The sequence below is a fragment of the Talpa occidentalis genome, unplaced genomic scaffold, assembly GCF_014898055.3.
Source record: "Talpa occidentalis isolate TD23 unplaced genomic scaffold, MPIMG_talOcc4v2.1 talOcc4.3, whole genome shotgun sequence".
Taxonomy (NCBI): Eukaryota; Metazoa; Chordata; class Mammalia; order Eulipotyphla; family Talpidae; genus Talpa; species Talpa occidentalis.
The window spans coordinates 115075397-115081737 of NW_023603184.1; the positions used below are offsets into that span (position 1 = coordinate 115075397).

At 35.7% G+C, this 6341-nt stretch overlaps 1 long non-coding RNA gene across 1 annotated transcript; it reads right to left on the reverse strand.

Annotated features, from left to right (window-relative positions):
* Window positions 1-1336: 1336 nt before the first annotated feature.
* LOC119256022 (uncharacterized) lies at window positions 1337-6290 on the reverse strand. Its single transcript, XR_005127609.2, has 3 exons — window positions 6211-6290; window positions 4669-4852; window positions 1337-1434 (listed from the first exon to the last, which is right to left on the reverse strand). It is a non-coding gene; the product is annotated as an uncharacterized LOC119256022 (long non-coding RNA).
* Window positions 6291-6341: the final 51 nt, after the last annotated feature.

The following is a 6341-nucleotide window of genomic DNA, read 5'->3' on the forward strand; positions in this document are numbered from 1 at the left end:
AGCAAGAAGGCAGCTCAAGGAATTGTATGGTGAATATAACCGAGGTGAAAATGCATACATTGTGCAAAAATGAAAAATGATGTAAAAAATATATAAAATAAAAAAATAAACTGCTTTAGAAATTAAAAAAAAGGAACATTGAATAGAAGTACAGATCTAAAATCATCATGAAATATTTGGGGTGGGGGGTTCCCATAGTGAAGGTCATAGAGGTAAAAATAAAAGAAAATAGATTGGAAAATAAGTCAAGACACTTTGTGACAGTCCTTTATTGCCAGACCGAGACACCTGCACTTCAGCAGCCTGTAAGTCTTCAGGAGTAAATGGTTCATTATATCAGGTATTTCCTTCCCACTGTAGGTGTAACTCCTCTGTCACATGAATGTATATGAGCTTATATAAAAATTTATTTTCCAAACTGAGAATAATCAAGCAGCTAAAATCCTCTAATCCCACTCCTGAGGAAGTAATCAAGTTACAAGGCTTGAAATCAAAATCATCCAGAAAATCACAGCCAAATCTCCAGGGGGGAAAATAATTTTAAAAAGTATTAAGGGAATTATTACTGGGCCCAAGGAGATATGTCACCTCTTCTTAATATTTTACTTAAATCTTCCGTTTTGAGAGAAAGGGGTATGCATTGTAGGGAAGGACAAATATCTTAATAAATAAAGGAGAAAGTGAAGCTTACAAGTCCCCCGCACAGCATGGTGTAATGCAGTGTAGGTTGGGGAGGGGCAGAGTCAGGTTTGGGAATGAAAGGCTGGCATAGTTGCAAAGTGTGATTCAGATGCCCAGCTAAAAGTAAAAACTCTAGCAGTGGGTCTATTTGCTTCAAATGGCTTATCCAAAAAGTTTTTAAATTAGAAAGTTTTTTGTTTATCATAGATCATTGGATGCTACATTGATTTGTTCTTAAAAATAGTTACAGAGCACCATAAAGAATAAAGTATTTCTGTCCTACCTCAAACCCATGAGAACACCCATATCAAAACAAACCAAAAAAACAGAGACAAGTGTTTCTCAAGGTATGAAGAAAAAGGAACCCTCATACACTATTGGCAGTAATATAGACTGCTAGGCTCTCTAGATAACAGTATGGAAGTTTCTCAAAATATGCTTAAGATATTGCAATTCTACTCCTATATATCTACTCAAAGTATGCAAAAACATGAATTCAGAAAGATATATACACTCCTGGTCACTGCAGCACTATTTACAACAGCCGAAGTATAGAAACAATCTAAGTAGCCAAGGAAAGATGAGTGCTTTAAGAAGATGTGGCATATACACAATGGAATACTAGTCAGCTATAAAAAAAAAAACAAAACTTGCCATTTTTGACAACTTCTTAGTCACAAGACACAGCAACATTAAAGTCTTCTTTAATTCTTCTACTTTGTAGATAAGTAAATTCCATAGACAGGGCTTTCTCTGTATGTTAGAAAAGTAACATGAGGGATCTATTCAAATATAAGGGCTAAACATTTGAGAATCACAAAAACAAAGAAATTATATACCCTTCTACTACTCAGCATTAATGGAATATGATGGAAAGAACTCTAAACTAGGTTTGTCTTGTTATTCTCATTTTGGCCTTTTAAGATAATTGTATAAGCAATTTTCAGTCCCTTTTGTGATCTAATCAATGCCATTTTAAGATAAATTTTCCTCTGATTATTGTTTTCTTTGTAGTTTTTATGTTAGTGTTCCAATTTTTAATTTCTAATAGTATATTCTGTTTCACATTTTAATAGTATTTAAAAGATTACTTTTTAATTTCCAAATGGATACTTTGGTTTTGTTTTCTTCATTGTTCTTTTGGCAGTTATTTCACTTTTTGAATTTCTAATTTGTTAAACTCTGGTCAATAAATATGACCTGCACTATGTATGCTTTTGGAATTTGTTTAAATAGTCTATATGATCTAAATGATGGTTCATTTTGGTGAATATTCAGTGTTTGGGCAGAAAATATATTGTCTTATGTAAATAGGTCAATCTACAAACTAGATCATTCTGTCTAATTACTTTAATATACACTACATCTCTACTTTTTAGTTCCCTTGATCAGCTAATTTGTGACTGGCAATTGTACCTTTAATTTATATCATTCTTTATGTAGTTTGAAGCTATGTTGAAATTCACCACTCATATCTTCCTAATAGAATGTATCATTTAACAACATAAAATTATTTCTTTGTTTCTTTAAAAGACATCTCCCCCCCCTCCCCCAGGCCTCCCCAGTGGCCCAGCCGTTGAGCGCTGGGTTGCGAAGCTGCCCGGTGCCAGTTTGATCCCCGGCTGCCTGGTTGCCAGGCGAGGATACCACATGGTGTGCAGACCTCTCCTGCCACCTGCTGCTCCCCTCAGCAGTGTACTTTGTCAGTCTGCCTGTTCTGCTCTCCACTCTGGCTCTGGTGAATTCTCTCACCCTCACACGCTTCTGACTGTACCCAGTGCTTGTATAAATAAATCAATCTTTAAAAAAAAAAATCAAAAAAAAAAAAAAAAAGACTTTCCCCTTAGGGCCTCCCTGGTGGCCCAAGGGGCCAAGCACTGCACTATGAAGCAATCCGCAGCCTCTGCAGCAAGCGTTCGATCCCCAGTCAGCCAGGGAGCTACCCACATGGTGCAGCAGACATCTCCTGTCTCTCCTGCTGCTCCCCTCAGCAGCGTATTTCAGTCAGTCTGCCTGTTCTGGTCCCCACTCTGTCTCTGGTGAATCCTCTCACCCCTCGCATCTCTGGCCTGTATCCCAGCTCTTGTATGCATAAATAAATAAATCTTTAAAAGAAAGACTTTTCCCTTAAATTACATTAATTTAAATATTGTTAGCCCTACATTTTTAAAAGACTTTCCCCTAAATTACAGGAATTTACATATTGCTAACCCTACATTTTTAAAAAGCTTTCCCCCAAATTACATTAATTTAAATATTGCTAACTCTACATTTATTTTATAACATTTTTCTATTGTATTTTTCCTGTCTTTATTTTCAAATTTTCTATACTTTTTTTCCTGTCTTTAGTTTTTTCCCACATTTGTGAGGTTTTTAATGAACAAGAAAGTTAAATACAAAGTTTCATACACAAAATAGAATATTATATAATTGGTAACCTCAGAGCCAAGATCTAAATTTTCTTCCACAAATTTCACTTGGAGCAGAGTGGGGAAGAAACAAATACTAAGGAGAACAAAACTGAATTTCAACTTTAGATATCTATATATCTGTATACATAAACCTCTGTGGAAAAAAAGCTTTAAATTGAATGTTTTCTTTTGAAATAAACAGCTCAGGCTAGTCTATATAATTCTGAGGTTGATACTTAACCAGATCTGGAATTAAATGAAAATTTAGGATTTATATTTACTTCAAATCCTATTTCAAAAGGTGCTAAGTCACCTCATTTACAGAAATGTGCATCTCTTTAGGATGACCAGGACACTCTTCTGAAGATTCTTGGATAGCCATTTTTCTTACCCATAGTTCCACTTTTCTATGACAAAAGGCCTATACTGCCTTGTCAGATTTCCTGGGAAATGCCATCAGAGCTGTACACCACCATGCTTCTCCTAGCACTTTCAAGTCTCGAAAAATAATTTTAAGACTTTCCAGTTTCAAGTTGGCAGATCCTACCTCAGTGTTAGAGGAGTTAATTAACACTTCCTACCTCCCTTAACTGATTTTCCTCCTGATCTCCAACAAATTGGAGATTAAATTTGATTTATAAATTTCAGAAAAGAATGAAATTTATAAATCAAATTTAAAAATTTAATCGTAAAAGAGCAGCAGAAAATGACCACTGCCTTTATATTCACAAATGAGTGAACAAATGAATGTACCTGAACAAACACAGGGGAAAAAATAGACTAAATCTTGCATTTCTCACATTTATACTGGAAATTAAAACAATGAAACACCACTATAAACTTACTATAATGGCTAAAATATAAAATTACTGATAATACCAAGTGTTAACAAGGATGTTAAGCAACTAAAACTTTCATATATTATTAATGGCAATGCAAAATGGCGCAGAAAGTCTGAAAAAACAATATGGCACATTCTTTAAAATATAAATATATGATTTGACTGTAATCTAGATTGTTGCCATTCAGGTTCACAAAAACCTACAAATAAATATGTAGGGCAGTTTCATTAATTATTTACTATTTTTAATTATTTCCAAAAACTGGAGGAAAGAAATCCTTTAACAAAAAAATAGCTAAACAAACTGTAGAGTATTATATAGAATATCTATACAACAGAATATCACCAAGCAATAAAAAGGGAAACACTGATGTACAAAGCAACATGAATCTCAAATACATATGCTAAGTAAAAGAAGTTAGACTCAAAAGGTTATATCCTATGTGTATATCATTTATTTGGCTTCAATATTGCAGGTTAAGAGAATAGATAAATGCCCAATATGATGGCTAATTTTGTGCCAACTTAACTGGGTCACAGGGTGCCCAGGTGTTTGGCTGAACATTATTTCTAGTTTTTTTGTGTGTGAGGGTATTTCCAGATGAGATTAAATCTTGAATCTGTGAACTCAGTAAAGAGAGCACCTCCCCCAATATGGACGGGAATCTTTCATGACCAACTGAGGACCTAAATAAGACAATAGAAAGAGGAAGAGAGAATTAATTTCTTCTCTACCTGACTGTGAGCTGGGACATTAGTCTTCCTCTGTGCTTGGAATGGGATTTACACAATCAGCAAACACCTTTTCTTGGGTCTTCAGACTCAAAGTGAATTATACCACTGGCTTTGCAGGGTGTCCAACTTGCAGACTGCAGATTATGGGACTTTTCAGTCTCTCCATAATTGTGTGAGTTGATTTCTATAATAAATAATAAAATAAAATAAATAAGTAGAAAAATAAATACATACATAAATGCTTTAAAATGCCGATTTAATAAATCATAGCACATGTGCCCTATAAAACACTATACAGTCATACAAAAGAAGGTACGACCTATACACACTACAATGAAAACAAATATATTGTAAGAATAAAAAGAATATGCAGTACATTGCACTGAAAAATGCAAAACTGTATGTAACCTAGAAAAATATCAGGAAGAATCTACAGGGAATTCTTAAAAGAGGCAATATGATGTGCAAGATGGATTGGAATAACTCATCTACATTTCTGCACTGGATTATAGCAAATCTGAATACCGAAATTTTAAAATATCATTTTTTTACCTACACAACTTTAACACACACAAACATTCTACACACACAAACATTCTTCAGAGAAGAATTAAACTTCCTCAGAGAAAATTGTTCTCTTATATTGCCAGGTCTGATTTATTCAGTTGTAACATTTTTTGTCGTGTCTCTCTCCCATCACATCTGGCTGCATTTTGTCTCACATATAGAAAATCCTCTAGACAGACTGAAGGAATATGGTAAACTGCCATCGACACAAAGGACCTCAGTTCCTATTCAAGTGTCAGTGGCTCTTTAAACCTTGGGAGCAGTACAGAATTGGTACAGAAGGGCTCAGTAAATATTTACTGTACGAATGATTTAAGGTAAGTATCCTCTAATACATAAAGAACACGAAAATTATATATATGTATATGTATATATATATATATATATGTATTTCACTTTATTTAAAAAAGAACGGAAATAGAGGCATAAACATTTTCAGAGTTCGGGTTTCTTAACCCAAAATTACGTCTCACTAATGGAAGAAGTGAAGACCAAAGTAACACACACAAAACAACGCAGAGCAAGCCAGGGTACAACATCCATGGTACTTGGCTGGGTTGGTTGGGAGTATCAGATGGACCCCCAAGCTGCCCCAGTGAAGCTGAGGAAGAAGGATGCACCAGAATCCTGGAAAGGTGCCAAGCATCTAAAGGAAAACCCAAGGCTGTAGGAACTGCGGAGACTCTGTAGAAAAGTATGTGATGCTTAGAAGAACAGGACAAAATATGGCAAGAGTAGAACGCTAATTTTCCACTCAAGAATTCAACTGAGCAACTAAGAAAGAAATCAATTGGCACTATACACTCCCGTCATCTGGAAGCGCCCCAATCGCGGTGATAAAGAGGAGGGCCGAGGTCGCGTGACACATGATGGGCCACCTTTCCCGTACCTCTAAGAAAAGGTCAACGATCTGTACCAAATACGAGTTTAGGAGTATATAATACAAATTATTTGGCTCTGTGTCTCTGCTTTTACCTCTTTTACGTGCGTTCTAGTTTCACGTTGCCCAAAAGAAAGATGGCGGCACAGGCGCCGGCTCCTACCATAGAGGCTGAGGCTAGAGGAACCCGTGCGTGAGGCCTGTGGGCGGAGACACACGCGCGGCC